The sequence below is a fragment of the Siniperca chuatsi genome, linkage group LG8 (genome assembly GCF_020085105.1).
Source record: "Siniperca chuatsi isolate FFG_IHB_CAS linkage group LG8, ASM2008510v1, whole genome shotgun sequence".
NCBI classification, from domain to species: Eukaryota; Metazoa; Chordata; class Actinopteri; order Centrarchiformes; family Sinipercidae; genus Siniperca; species Siniperca chuatsi.
In genome coordinates, this window is record NC_058049.1 from 17,586,018 (window position 1) to 17,602,650 (window position 16,633).

The 16,633-nt window shown below is 41.5% G+C and overlaps 1 protein-coding gene across 11 annotated transcripts in view; it reads left to right on the plus strand.

Moving 5' to 3' along the window:
* Positions 1-16,633, plus strand: part of col23a1a (collagen type XXIII alpha 1 chain a) — a 133,530-nt gene that overhangs the window by 3,698 nt on the left and 113,199 nt on the right. The gene's annotated exons all lie outside the window — the stretch shown is intronic.

The window sequence follows — 16,633 nt, forward strand, 5'->3', positions numbered from 1 at the left end:
GCGTGCATGAAGACAGGGGCCCAACAGGGGGCAGCACTACTGCAGCAGCGCTGGGAATGATGATGTTGAATTTATCATTGACACTTCTGCCTGAATGACTTACTTCTGATGAAAAAATAAAGTATTTTGAAGGCTGGTTCAGTCACCACTGGAGTCGCAGAGACACTGTCTATAAATTGTATTTGACCACAGGCTTTGACTCGAGGAACATTTATCTCTCAAATCCACTCAATGGAATCAGCATTGTGACACTTTTATGCTCACATATACGACACGGCCAGCAGTCGTTAAAGCTTAGGCAAACTATGTCAACTCTGCTTACAAGCTTCAGGTGTTTGCAATTAGCACCCTCCTGTTCTCGCAACAGACACACACGTATGCTCGCACACAAACGTACACACACATTCATTACTTACACATGAACACAACACCTTTGGCTTGGCTAATTAGAACCATGTGAGGGCTGTATGTGTTCTGTGTAGGGGGAGTGTATTGTCATCTCTTAAATTAAAGGCTGTTTAACAGGTCTGATACCGGCTAAGGGGGCGCACAGTCTGCCCATACTTGGGCACAGGACCAAAATGAAATACCAGCCAGAGACACCTATTAATATTACTCAGTCACCAGTCACCGAAGGCTGTGCAGCAGGAAAGGGTGCTAAAACAATGCAGTCATCACCCATCCATTGAAATTACAGTTTGGGGGTGGGGGGGGGTTCATGTTTTAACAAATTGAAGGCTTACATGGTCTTAACCTGTAACCTCTTGAGTAATGAAATCCTTTCAGGGCATTTAAATACATTTTAAAAACACAATGGCAAATCTACAAACAAGTCTTCTTGCTTCCTGAAAAAAAATACTTTGGGGTGGCAGATTATTGGAATGCATGCAGCTTTGACAAAAATATTCTTTTTAACTCTAAAAATTTAATGTTGACATCAGAGAAAAATGATTAGTCAAATAACAGACTAGTTGATTGTCAGAAAGTGAATGGGCAACTATTTTGACTAGTTACACCTTCTCAGTCGTGAGGATTTGATGCTTTTCTTTGTTTTTTGTGATTGTAAACTTAATATCCTTGAAGTTTGGACTGTTGGTTGCACAAAAGAACCAATTAGAAGATGTCACTTTGGGCTTTAGGAAATTATGGATATTTTTCTGATATTTTATAGACTAAACAATCGATTAACCAAACCCTTGTTGATATATTGTATTTTGTTTATTGATTAGATTAAAAACACAGTTGCATATCCTCAAGTGTACATTTGTATCTTAAGTCATAGCCTTCAGTCAGTGTAGGGCATCTAAGCCTTTGGTGTTAGTGTATATGTGGGCAAGAGGTCAGACCCCTGGCTGTGCGGTCAGATCAATTTCCATCAGATACACAGGCCACCAGTAGATGTGTATTTGTGTATATTTATGTGATTGAGAGAGCATGCTCACAGTGGGGTTCCTTGATGTATGCACACATACCAAAAAAAAAATGTATTTTTTTATATAATTCTGTCTGCTTTCTGCACAAGTACAGCTATTTTTTGTATTGTTTTCAATGTGTCTCCAAATTCCTACAAATGTGGTGGGTCACTATTATACTCCCACTGTCTGCAGCAGTGTAATGTCTAATAGACTGAGAAATACAGGATAGTGTATCGTGTGAAGCCCATCAGCTGTCTGTTGGTGTTAACCGGCCTGTCCGGGGATCAACCTCTCACCCAGGAGGCAGAGGGGAGGCTGCACGCTCTCCCCGGCCAGCTTCCTGCTCTCCCGCCTGGAGAAGGAGATGGGGGGAAAGCCCGGCTTTAGGGAGACGGAGACCCCCAGGGCTGCATTTTGTTTTTAAAGTCATAATAAATCAGACAGGAAGCTTGCAACTACCTATGCAATCTATCACCACAGGAAGAATACATAGGCCATATAAGATCCAATAATGACCATTTTAAAATAATAAACGCAGGAAATTTGTTTTCATAAGTGGTCTCATTTTAGATTTGTTCCGCTATAGCTGTAGGCAAGTATTAATATGCTGGAGAGTGGGACATAACTAGCTCTGTGTATGTGTGTGTGTGTGTGTGCTTGCACCCGTGTGTTTTGTGCACACGTGTTTGTTTTGATGTCTGCAGGCATATGTTTTAGTGTGTGGCTCCCAGTGACCGACTGCATTGCTCTAAATTCACGGTGTATGAAGTCAGTTAGGAAGAGGGTTTCCTGTGGCAGAAAATCCAGGTGCCTTTTTACATTATGCTGCAGGGGAAAGGAGATTTCAAACCAGGGAAGAACCTTTTTAAAATAGAAATACTTTCTATCCTGCTGCTGCACAGAGTCCAAGTGTCTGTGCATGCACACAAACACACACACATATTCCCCAGAGATGGTCAAATATGTAGTCGAGAGTAAATCACTCACTACACTCATCACATCCCGGTTTTTTATTTACCGAATAGTTTCTCTACTATCTACCTGACATATTGTACACGTTCATTAGGGAAAATCAGGGAATTAATTCAGAAAGAGCTTCACTGTATCTTAAACTGGGATTTAGTTTTTAACATAAAATGCTGCGTAGGAAATGTTGATGATTACTTTATTGGTGGTTATTGCTTTACGATGGACATTGTTAGGAAGGAAGTAGCCTCATCCTTTCCCTCTTCCCTTTGTCCTTCTTTCCTTGCGGACTGCTTTGTATTTAGCACTATATCACAGACTGCAGTTACCATCATCATATGGACAGCAGCTATGATGCGCAGCTGTGCGAGCCTCAGGTTACTTTTATCCTTCAGTTGATGTGTCTGTTATTCCCTCTTATCACTGCAAGAGTGGAATAAAAACAAGTGACTCTTCTTGATATCTTGTTCTCGTTCGGATGATGATCTTAGAATGCTCGAGTGTGCTCAGTTTATTTGAAGACGAGGGGAATGCTGCCTCTTGGATAGTTGGAGATATTTAGTTTGGAAACGGTTGTGTCTGTGTCGTTGAAGTCAAAGGCTGCACTGAAAAAACTATATTTCTAAGTGAGATGATTTAGATTTAAAATCTAGTCTGATTTGTGTTGACTATGGATTGGGTTATCTAGTGAATAAAGTCTTATCTAGTTTATCTAGTCTGATAAATTGCCTCAGGTGATGTCACTTCCATTACCTCTTTTACTCTTCAATCTAAGCGGGTCATATGCAACGGTTACTCCTGGCAGTTAGTAGGTGTTCATATTTAGTAATAACTAATCTCTATGTGAGAAGTAGTTTGTGTGATGCAACCCGTTTTAATTTAGTGATGTGTACATCTCTACTTACAACCAACTATTACAACTATAGGCTAAGTTTGAACTTACGAACAGCTGGTGCAACTGGCTCCAGGTGTGTATTTGTATGTGCGTGTGTAGCCCGTCTTGACAGTTGGTTAGCAGCACATACACACACACACTCTATGCACACTACACTACACATAAACCACATCCAGACCCCTCCCCTCTCTGTCTCTCATCAGCCTTCTTATTAAAGTTAGCTTTGTGAAACCACAGTGTTTAACAGCAGGGCCGACATTCTTCCTTTTGAAAAATAAACAGCTGGACACAGACTGGCCAGTCGGCAGCCCATGAAGACCCATGAGGACCTCAGGAACACACAGAGGAGCCAAGGGTCGGGTGCCGGGCAGTGAAGCCCGGGATGTGGAGAACACCCACAACAGCCAAGAGGAACTCCCTGAACAGACAGACTCATCCTGTAATGATAGTTACAACACTGATTCATAGAAAACATCGCTGGATGCAATTTTCTATTGACATAATATCATATGTCAACCGGGAAATGATGTGGTGCGGGTAAAGGAGGAAACACGGATTGTAACATATTTAAAAGATTTTGCATCCATGTGTTCATACTTAAGCATCAGATTGTAGGTCGTCACCTCTTGGCTAGCAGTGGAAATATTCATTTCCAAAAAAGAGCCTGTTATTGAGCAAAAAGCTATGTACAGCCTGTTTATATTTATATTATTGTCTTTTTCCAGGCAGGTCAGAGAACTGAGGTAGTGCTGTTTATGAAGCTGAGTTTCTCATGCCCTCATAGCTCCATATAGTGGTGCAAGGATACAAAAACAAGAACTATTCTCGTACACACCCCAAACAAAAACATGGGCCAGATTAATGTTTCTTATTACCACAGGTGGAGTATTAAGTTTTACCATCATAAGTTGTTATTTTAGCATCTTCACAACAATGTTGGATTCAATTAAGTGTTAATAAATATTTCTTTACAATTATACAATACAGAACATTTGAGGAGGTTTGGATCAGAATGAGATATCAATCATTTGAAAAACACATGGCATCAAAGTAAAACTTGATTTAGAAGAACATCTGATTTGCGGCTTTTCATACAGTAATGTTTTGTCTGATACACATGATTTCAAAACACCAGTTGTTTTCAGCAGACTAATGTGCATCAAAAGCATCAAGTGGTGTGTTAAACTGCAGGGACATAATTCATTTCTTCAGTCTTGGATTGATTTAAGAGCATCACCGCAGAATCCTTCATGGTGTTTCTGGAGCAAGAGAATCTGTTAACTTAGCAGATGGCTGTTTGAAAGGTTACATGTAATGTAATGTAACAGTATTTTTTTCTATCTAGTAATTATTTAATAAGTCCTTATTATATGTGCTTGTATTCAAAGATGCTCTTGTCCAGAAGGAAGCTACAAGCAGCAAATAATGTCAGAGCATAATGCAACTTTTCAACAAATTAGTGACTTAAGTGGCAGGCAAAGCAGACCTATTTAATGCTAATATGTCAGATCACACAGGAAAATGTGAAAATATGAGCGTTGTCAGCCACATCTGTGTAGGAGTTGTGTGAAATTAGGAAAGTAAAATTAAGCACATGAGTTACATTTATTTGCATGTTGGCTTCAAGTTTAAGGCAATACATCTGAAACTATTACCAAATACTAGTAGCTTGGGGATATTTTAGTAGCTTTGTTAAAACATTTTTTTTCAATTTTGTCCTCCTTCCTTCTTAAAAACAACTGTGATAAACGTCTTATTTTAGGCAACCCTAAAAAACTCTAAAAGAAAGTATGATAAGGCCATAATAGATTCCCTGAAAATCTCAAATAATCAGTTACTATCTATATATTTTCACGGGGTTGCCATATTTTCAGCAAGAGCTGGTATAGTCTGGTTGACAGCAAAGTAGGAGTGGCAAGAGTTTACCGAGCACTGCTGAGCACGGTACCAAATGTGGAAACTATTATGATGTTTTCTTTAATTATCACAAGTGGCAGGTGACAAGGTGAATAGCCTTTTAATGGGGGAACAGAAAAACTCTTTAACACCACCGTGTGGCCTCTGGCTGGCTGACAGCACTGTGAGGTCAAATGATCCCTCTCTGTGCTGCAGTATGGGCCTAAACCTCTTTAATTATTTATCTTAATTTACTGGACAGTGAGGATCTGAGATCTAAAAAAAAGCCTGATGACAAACTCTTTCAAATTGTGTTTAGAAATGAAAAATAATAACACTTGAATACTCCACCAAACCTGTAAAGAAGCTTTAATTACAATCCCATCATCTGTTAAGATGTCGAGCATAGATAAAGATCCACAGAAATAAGTTTCCAGTATCAGTCTTTTCCTTGGTATTTACAGCCCCGTTAAGCCAACAGAAATGTAGCGAGGGTGAATCCAGCTGCAGGACGGGACTCACACGGACACACCTGGATTTATTGGACAGATAGCATCTTTGGACGTGAACCCAGACAAACAGGGAGGCAGAGTTGGAGCAGAGGTTAATGTTTATTCCTGCATCCCTCCCAGACACAGAGTGGAATGAGCAATCAAGGTATCTTTCCTTGGGAACGGTGGGGGGTGGGGGTGGGGATACAGATGGTCTCACTGTGCCGAATATGCTCCTGCTTAGTGTAAAAGCCTCTCGACAGGCTCGTCACTCTCCCAGCACCTCTTTAATGAGAGCTGAGCTTGTAAAACCGGGCCTGAAACCTTTGAACAAGCCCTCAGCATCACTGGTCCATGTTATTCTGTCATAACAGGGAGGCAAGGGCATTTTGGAGTGGAGCGCAGGACAGCTCTCAACAACTTAACACCGCCACTTGGTGAAGGGTGTATTTACGTGTGTCAGACCTGCTCTCTCTCTCAGTGTGACCTTTCCAAATGTGTCTTTTTGTCCCTTATTTTTTCTCCCTGTGTCCCAATTTTTTGCTCTTTTACAAGTGATGCACTTCTCCCCTTTTGTTTCCTCCTTTCCATCATTGTTTCTATTTAAGATTTGAGGAGTGAATATGTAATGCAGGCTCTGGGATCAGGATGGCCTGAGGCTGCTGTACATCCACAGTGGGTCAGTCTGTTCGCTGTGTGTATACATTAACCCAAAGTTCAGGCAGGAGTGAGGTGGGGGGATGGAGCTGGCTATCGCACATACTGTAAACACACAATGAAGACATGCAGAGGAACATTCTCAGGGTGGGCGCTCCTTCAGGTGTGTCTATCTAACAAGCTAATTTCCTGGTTTTATAGCCGTGAGTGACAGCAACAGATTACTGGCAGCTCTAGTGTGCTGAGGCAGAAAATTTACTAGTGGACCACAGGCCTCATAACTTCGCTATGGAATGAGAAATTTGAAAGAATAACCCAGTAGTTACACATTTGTGTTTTTAATAAAAGGAACCGTGAATCATCAGGGGTCTTGGTCAATTTTGAGGGAGTGAAAACAAAGCGGAGACACAGTCAACTCAAACACAGTTTAAATCCTTAAATGGCAAGAGTTAACCAACCAAGACTTGCTGTTGTTCTGCTCTCATGTTTACAGCCGTGTGTAACACAACTACGGCATAACATGGAACCGCAGTGGCTGCAGTTAAAGTATCAGCTTCATTGTGTGTGAAACAGCCTGCCAAACTCTCTGAGGTTTTTCTCACCCTGATTTGAGGATTTTGCACACAGTCGTTTCCCAGCAGCGTGGATATCTGAACATAACTACAATGTTACACTAAAATTGCCCTGTGTCTAACCGGATCCGATCATCGGCCAAACTAGAGCCTGGTTAGAAATCAGTGTAGGTACGTATACCTTTACGTGTGCCAGCAATTGTGTGTGCATCAGCAGGTTTGTTGCCAATGGTGCTGTGACAGTGTGATAATGGGTGTTAAATAAGTGTTAATGAGCGCACAGTGGTGGACACGCACCATGACCTGTCTCCATTGAATTGAAACACTTGGTTTCTGTCAAGAACGCTGCCGGGGGGGTTAACGGTGGAACTTACTTATACCGACATATACTGCACATGTTAAAAGTTTTTATCAGCGTTCCATCTGTTTTCTACATATTGAGCAAACGTTTGTGTGCATTCTTGTTGTGTGTGTCTTTATGTGTGGGACTGCATGTTGGCTCACCTTGCATGTGTGTTGTAATTCTCATGTGTGAGCGTGTGTTCCTACATTTCTGCATACCAACCAACCATCTCTATTGCCAGCCTTTATAGGGACATCTTATCTGCATATTTGCTGTTCCACTCAAGAATCATAATATAATGAGTCCTGAGTGTATTTTGGGAGCCAGGAGAGTATATCACAGATGTCCAGTCAGCTCTGGTTACACATGGAATATCTGGGTTGAACATGTGGACAATCTATCAGGTCCACCATCTCTCTTTCTTCTCATTCTCTCATTTTCTCTCTAACTGCATTCAAACTTCCTTTCCTCCATTTTTTGTTTCCTTTTCTTGCCTTTCTTTGTACATCTGGTCTTTCTGGACAGTCCGCGCACAAATGTAGTAATTTTGCACACATTTCGGGTTTAGATGGATCAGATCCTGAAGGTGTTGAAGCATCAGATGCGTGTGAATGTGATCTAATGATTTTGTGCATTTAAGAATGTGTTTGTTTGTACGTTTTTGTGTCCGCTACAAGATAGTTGTCGCGGTTCAGGAGCTGCAGCCTTGACACACGTCAAGAAGAAGAGGGCTGCTGTGGTTTCACAAGACAGCAGGGAAAAAAAATGCTTACGCGCACACGCACACACACACACACACACACACAAACATACAGCCAGAAATATCCAGATGCATACACACATTTTTATGTTGCTGTCACTGTTTTACTTGCTGTTAATACTTCTTAAATCCAGGCACCAGGGACTCACTTTTGGAATCTAGCATGCTCTTTTTTGGTCTTGTTTATTTACTTGGTGTGTTTTCTCACGTCCATGTGGTTCTGATTGTGTTATTTGGAACAAGGACAAAGACGGGGAAGGGTAAAGAGAGCAGGGAGAGCAAAACAGCGGTAGGAGGGAGTGTCAGAGAGACGGATGTGTGCAATGTGACTGATAAATGGAAATGCAAGAATTTAAGATATATGTGAAGTGTACATATGAAATCTAATATTACAATTCATTTCAGTGTCTTTCTGTCATTTTAAATTGCACTGTCTTGTCTCAATAAGCAAATTTGCCATTGTTGCAACATCATCTTGGCATGCAGTGCTGCCTTCACTGCCTCAAGCCCCATATGATTCCTTTTACGTTCTAAACTAAGAGTTAGGCTGTTTTAAAGCAAGGATTAAACCAAAAAAGTATGTATACACTGCTATAACCGCCCAAATAGGGAACTCATTTATAACACACAACGGGCCAATAAGGAGGTCTGATCCGAATCAAGCCGCTCATCATAAAACATTTTGTTGAGAGTAACAGCCAAATCACCCGTGCAAAGCTCTTCTCTAATGTAGTTTTAATTGGGAGAACTGGCTCGAGTTATCATCTATGAAGCCACAAAGCCAGCATACGGGCAGGAGAAAAATACTGCTGATCAAATTAGTGAGCATTTTGAGGCATGAAGATGGGAGGTCGGATTTCTGGCATGTGGATTAGCTTTTTTCAGGATCTGTCTTTTTTCTGGTAGTCTTTTACAAAGGAGGATATGGATTTGTTAGATGCTTTTGAATGTTTTTTTATGCAAGGCACTGAGTGATCTAAGCCTAACCATCGCAGAGTGATTGACTGCAGGGATACTTGTGGTGCTCTGTTCAGTTCCTAAATGATATTTTGCGTTGCCATGCTGCTCCTTAGCACATTATAAAAAATCTGTCTGATATAATTGACAGATTGACATGGATATTCACTGCCTTTGTTTTCATCACTGCCTGTCTGTCTGTGCCAGCCTCCTCCCCTGAAGAGAGAACTACTATTCACAGAAAATCCTCCATAATACCTTCCTGTTTTATAGTTTTACAATAGCACAGACCTGACTTCTGGACAACATTTGTACCTAGCACTTTTAGGAAACAGGAATCCTTCTGAGCCTTTTTAACAAGCAGATGTCGAGGAGACATCTTTCCTGGCACAGGATGTCTTATTGATTTATTTGTGGCAGATGTTTTGATCAAATCAGACGGACGTGACAATTTGTCTGTCTCCTATACCAGTTAATTTGCAGTGCGGATCAGCTGATTTGATTTGGCCTAATTACATCTGAACTTTTAAACTCTCTGTTCACATTGGCTATATCTGTCTCTGTTTCCTCCTCTATCGGGAAGACAGACAACGGTAAATGGAGCGTAAGTACCGAGATGTTAATCTTTCCTGTCCAGGACTTTTGCTCCCTGCATGTCTGAATGCCTGTGTGTGTCTGTATGTGCAAGTCCACGTGTATTTCGTTGTGATCATGTGTTTGCGGACAAAGTAGGTGAAATACAAGGCATCACATGGCTTCTTTGCCTGTTGGAGGTATAATGTGGACAGAAGGGGTGACTGCAGGAGATCGGAGGGGTAGGAGGGGTGGGGAAGCGCTGTGTGTACCCCAAGCAAACAGGCCAGATAAGATCAGAGTGGAGGGAGCGCAGCTGGAAGCCTTCCTGAGTTGACCCCTTTCTCCGCCTCTCTCACATTCCTCCAAACCTCTCACTGCCCTCTTTTCTCCCCATTCTCTCTGTCCCCACATTTTACCTCCCAACATCTCTTTCCTGCTTCAACTCATCTTTTCACTCCCCACCCCCTTTCAGCCTTTCGCTCCATCCATTATTCTTTATTTTTCAAACAGTATCTTCATGTTTGGAGTTTCTTTATGTCATTTTTTTTCTCCTTCTGTGTGGTGTCTACCCTCCTGTTCTTGACTTTACAGCTTCTTCTCCATCTTCCTTTTGCTGCTTCTCCCCCTCTCAGCAGGACCCCAGTAAAGTGGGGTCAGCGTTTAGCATGTAATGCTATGTTTTTCCTCTGTTTCTCCCTTGCTCTTTGACCATGTTCATTAATACTAGCCTCTCTAAACTGACCGATTGCCTTTCATGTTTTCCCCTGGGTCATGTCCTAGACATGACAGTAGACCTAACATTTCAAAGTAAGGTCTCTTCGCTGGGGCATGTATGCTTTTTGTGTGAATTTACATTTGTGTGTCTGCCTTTTTAATCGGATCAAGACAAAGCAAAAATAGTGCAAAGCAGCTGTGCTTGTTATCTTTTGTGACCTAATTTAATATCATCGAGTGAAGCCATTGAAGGCATAGGGTCGTATATCAGGAGTGAGAGGCAGCTGAATTTCTTTTTTCTGCTGCAAAAATAGTTGCACTCCACATTAAAATGAAAATGTGTGAGGAAGATGAAGAGGAAAAAAATGAGGAATGGGGAGAAGACTATGAAAACCCTCACAGTCTGTGATGTCTTGGGATGATTGTCATGTATATTTAGCTCAGGGTATGGTCACACAAAGACACTTTTATTTTGGTCTAGCGTCAGTCCCTCCTGTCACTTTAACCAGACCCATATCTGAAAATAGTCTGTTGCCGCTGACAGACTGTTAAGACAGATCACACGCTGCAGAACTGAGATATTATCTTCAGATATTAATACAACTCAAGGTTTAGGAATCTAATAACCCAAATTAACTGAACTCAATCTCACGTTCAGTTTTAGACATTTGCTGCAGGCCACACCAGCATCAGCATGGTGTTGTTTGTTCAGCGTCTTGTGTCCAGTAATAATCCTTTGCCCTCAACCTCTTGACCTTTTAGCAAGAGTGGAGCCCCATAATCTCTCCTGCAGTAAGCTTTAAACCCTAAACAAGTTCTGTTTAGTGTGTCCAAAACAGGATGCCAGAGGTGCAATTCTCCACCCCTCCTGCCCTACCCAGCCTCTGACCCCTCCCCTCTTCTCTCTGGGGATTGGACCTCCATCAGCACCCTGGCACTATTCTCACACCAGAAGTAGAGAGGGAACTGGAGGATGGATGGGGTAAATGGGTACTGTAACAAGCAGAAGAAACTTCATCTGAGACATTGTTTTTCAGCAATTTAGCTGAAAATTGTGTCTTAAAAGTACCATTTGCTACACAAGCCCTATGCAAATTAAACATTGCTTGTTTTGATGGTTACTTGGCTAATTGACAGGCCATTTCTGTTTTGTCCACATTTTTCTCATGACTTTTAATCACCAGAGGACCTTCTGAGTTGTGCTCATTACAAGATGTCCAGTTTTTGCTATAAATTGCGGTGGTGAGCATCTTCTTGCAGCAGGAAACACAACTTTTGTGTACTTGTGACATAAAATCCTGGGATTAAATCAGTTTAATCCAGTCTGCTCCTTTTAAAAAATATGTTATTTTTTAGTTAAAAATAGTCCTGAGTGGTCAAAACTCTTACAACACTTGTAGTGTAAAGAACACCTTTATTGTGAGACCAGTCTATTTTCTGCTTGGGGTCTTCATCTGGGACCTCATCATGCACCTTGGAAGTAGCTGAACCTGTGCCAGAAATCCCTATTCTGCTTCAGTTAAATATGATAAAATCCCAAAACATATATGCATTCGTTATTTTATTTTATAACACAATATTATATTTATATAACTGTTATATATTTATAACAGTTATCCTTTTTAGGATTAGTGGTGTAAAAGGTGAATCAACCATCATTACAACAAACATCAATACAGAAATAAAGAGGATCAGGGCTAGGTCTCTTTAAAGGGTAGAGGGTAACAGGGGGGAGTTGCAGGAGAACTGTTGGTCTGTTTACAGGTCTGCCAACTGTCAATCATTAGTCACTTAGTCTTGCACATGCAGACACACACAGACATACACGCACACTATGCCCTGGCTCCTTAGACCAATATCTGACCCCCGGCGCTAATACCGACCGTGGTTGATGTTGAAGTTGGAGATGGAGCTGAATTGAGTTAGTCGAACTCTCATTGGATCCATATAGCACGAAACAAAAAGACCCCGAGGAGAACATCTAACCTGGTTACAGAGAGCAAATAAATATGTTTCCACACAGGGGCCAGTATAAATAGGTATATGAATATGTACACAAATGCAAAGCTTGCATGCCAACACATACATGCAAAGCAGTACATACACACACATGCATAGTAGCCATATGTGCATGTGATAGAAACACACACAGATTTTGGATGCAACCCAGCAAACCCATGAGGACTCTGACTGTACTCCAGCATGTCCAACACACACACACACACACACACACACACACACTGAACAGAGAACATCAAGCAACCAAGTACAAGAGGCGTAGAAAGGAACAGAAAAAAGAGGAGGCGCCTTTCCTGAGCCATCTTTCCTCTTCTCCCCTGAGGGCCACAGAATGAGACTATTGTTGTCTGTCCTCTTTCTCTTCATTCCAGCCATCATTTAGCCCTCTTTCTTTTCATCCTACACAACTGTGCTCTTCACATAGTTTCGATACCCTATATGATCGACATCGAGTGTGGAAAACAGGCCTGCTTCATGCCTAGGAGACCCACACCATGCCCCTCTCTCCTGCTGGTTGTGATTGTATGTGTGGTATTGAGCTCTTTAGTCTTGTGTACTGTGGTGTCACATTTGTGCTATGTGGTGTGGTATTGTGGTAACAGCGAGGGGGCGGAGGTCAGACAGGCTAAACAGGGCTCTTCTTTAAAATGAATAAAAAGTCTTCAGTTTCAGTAAAATCCTGTTTTTCATTCACATTTCTCTGACACACACTGGCATACACGGACATGTGTGCACACTTGAGGTACACTGATGATCCTGTCTCTGATTTAGATGTTTTCTGCAAGTGTAGCCCATGTGTGCAGGGTATGACGCTAGGTTTTGCCTATGGAAGTGCACTCAAACACCACAGACAGCTCCAGGATAGCATCAGTAAAATACGCTTTGACCAAAAGAACCTGCATCTGGCTGTCGTGTGCTCCTCAGTGCTCCTCCACTGAGCAAGAATGGCACTTAAAAAGTCCTTTTGAATGTCTGAAAGAAATAACTTTCATATATGTTCATCAACAGAGAAAGATTTTTTACATGCATTGATGCGTAGTCAAAGTGTAAAAGAAAACAAAAAAGTGTAAAGGAAAACAAAAGTCATGAATTGTGTGGTTTTAGTAATAATGGTACCATCAATGGTAATTTCTTATTAGCTGTGTCCAACAGCTGTATAGCTCACTCTGTCGGTCGGTCAGTCCCCAAAAATTTCCCCACCCTTTGCCAGCCACAGTTTTTGCCCTGTAGAAGGCTGAAATTACCGTGGCAATGGGAGTGGCCTATCACAAAAAGGCATATAACTTCCAATTCACAGACTTGCACAAGATTTTGTGGAAAGGTTGGTAATGAGCCAAAGGAAAGATGATTAACTGTTCATGCCAATTAGTAAAAAAGGGTTGTGGGAGTGGCCTATAACAAAAAGGCGCATAACTTCTGAACGGATTCACGTAACATGAACAAACTTTGTAGAAAGACACACACACACGCACGCACGCACGCACACACGCACATAGACAGACACACACACAAACACCATGCGGCTCTAAGGATGGCATTTTTGGTTGATCCACCACTTTGGTCCAGACTGAAATATCTTATTAACCACTGGATAGATTACCATGACATCACTTTGGTGATCCCCTAACTTTTCTTTTAGTGCCACCAAGAAGTTGACATTTGTGGTTTTGAGTGAAATGTCTCAACAAATATTGAATAGATTGCTATGAAATTTGGTACAGACCTGTATGTCCTCCTCAGGATGATTTGTAATAACTTTGGTTATCCCTTAACATTTCAGCTAGCGCCATAGTTAGATCAACATTTCGATTAGTCCAGTACTTTGGTTTATGACAAATTACCTGCAAAACTAATGACATTTCCACCAGCCTCAACTGTACTTTGTGTTTAGTGCTAGTTAGCAATGTTAGCATGCTAACACACTAAACTAAAATGGTGATCATGGTAAACATTATACAAGCTAAACATCAGCATTTTAGCATTGTCATTGTGAGAAGAACTGCTGTGCACAGCCTCACAGAGCTGCCAACATGGATGTAGACTCTTAGTTTTGTTATTAGATTAGTTGTACTTAAAGTTTACAACACGTTTTATCCACATGTACATCAGCCCGAAAATGAAGGTAGAAGGGTTAATACAGTACACCCTACATTTGTCTTTTTTCTGCTTTAAAAAACATAACCGGACATCATGTCTCTAAACATTTTCTTCATATGCTTTCTCTCCTGCGACCTTGTACAATTTTAGAAAGTGCTTAAACCACGTCCAATCACAAATTCCTGTTTTTGACAGATTTTAGTTACTATATATTGATGGTTAAATTGATATCAAACTTAATCCCATTTTAAGAGCCAGAATCCTGCTTCAACCCCAGCTCTTGTCGGTTTCTCAAATCCTTTGTTTGACTGGGTTCGGCAGAGCGGGGCTCAGCCAAAACCACCACTGTCACTTTCAATTGACAGGATGTCAGTTGTTGTTTGATTGGCGCTCTGGTCTTTTCAGGCTGTGATTCAGTCAAGATGTTTCCACTGTGAAGGACTGTAACAGTATAATGCTATAATGAGGTTGCCAGCACATTATTCGACTCCACACACACACCTGCAAACCAGTCTTAGAGGGCTGGGATTCTCATTAGTTGAATCAAGGGTCTTTTCTTTTTACTGTTCTTGTGTCTGTTCACTTTGCTGTTTTATGCTTTTCATTTTTAATCAGTCATTTGTTAAGTCTCTTCTCTTGTCTTCTCTTCTTTTCTCTCTAAGTGGGAATACAGATGTCAGGGCCATTTGCTGCCCATGTGTTGGAGAGATGGGGGTATTAAAGGGGGACAGTAAAAATCTCAGACCACTGTACATGATCCTCAATGCGCCATTAACCATCAGCTGACCTGATCTGATCTTTCTTTCCACTCTCCTTCCATTTTTTTCTCTCTCTTTATCAATTTTCATTCTTTCACTCTTGTTCTCACTCCCTTAACCCCTCATTCTTGCTCACTCTTCATATCTTCCAACCAATCATCACCATTATATTTTTCTTCCTTCTTCCATCTTTTCCATGACCAACCTTGTGTGTCATCTTTCTCTCTCAGTCTATCTACAGATCTTGGCCAGATAGTATTCGGAAATAATTTGGCGTCTTCTAATTTGATGGTAAAAAAACAAATAATGTCTGGCCAAAGTCAACTACAAAAGTGATGCTACATTACCGTAAAGCATTTTTGTTCTGTGTTGTTTAATATTTGTGGCATGCCAGAATGAAATTACATTGTCCTTTTGTGAAAACCACAAACAGCAGAGGCCCCAAGTGAGTTTAAACCAAACACTAAGAATGATTTGTAGACAGTTTAATCCAGGTCTGCTATTTACAGAGCAGGACTCGTTCTTTTCCCCTCACTTACCCATCCACTCATTTCCTCCACAGATCTCAATCAGTTGCCCCCCGGAGTATTTGGTGTCCACAAATCTCCTGAACGTGGACTCTCTCTCCCCCATATAGCCCTCATGTGTCACCATAGACACGCGTGTTAGCCTATTAGCACGCTAAGTGGCACTCTCCAAATTCCCCTGAGGATTTTAATGAACCCATTTGCTATAGGGATCAGAGCAGCAGTATTAAATTTAGGTTTTCATTAACCTCTCCATGTCTCAGTTTCCTGCTATTGTCAGACAGCAGGTGCAAGTGTGGTGGACAGCAAGGGCTTTAGGGATGTGTGTGAGTGTGGGTCTAAAGTTAGTGCTCCGATGATCAAGTCCAGAGAGCGGAGATGAGCAGAAGGATCATCACCTCAACTGAGAGACAGATAGCTGGTAATAGATGCGTCGATGGATAGAGCAGTAGGGTGTATAGATAGACAGAGTGATAGACAGATGGAGGTGTGAAATGAAAGCACCTGGTTCACAGAGTGAGGAGACCAATCCTGGGAGGGATCAATGGGTCGTGACCCCTGTCAGGTGAGGAGGATGTATGCTATCGCTGCAGCGTTCATGAGGGACAGATGAAGACGACATAGATAGGAAGGAGTTGCCCACACTGAGGGAGAAGGAGCTGCAGGGGCAGATCACAATTCAACACTTCACCAATGCTGCTTCCTGGTCTCTGTTTGTGTGTGTGTGTGTGTGTGTGTGTGTGTGTGTGTGTGTGTGTTTGTGTGACAGCATGCATGTGTGTAAGACATGTGTGCTCACACTTCAAGGATCCTATATCAATGCCCACTTGTTGGCCATGTGCTTTTTAAAGGCCTCTTTCAAATTCAAATTTGAACTTATCCCCCAATTTCTTGTCTAGAAATATTTTTTTCTCAGCAAGCCAACACATCACTCAATGAATCTAATTTATAACAGTGTTTTCTCAGGTCTATATATGGTATATTTGACTT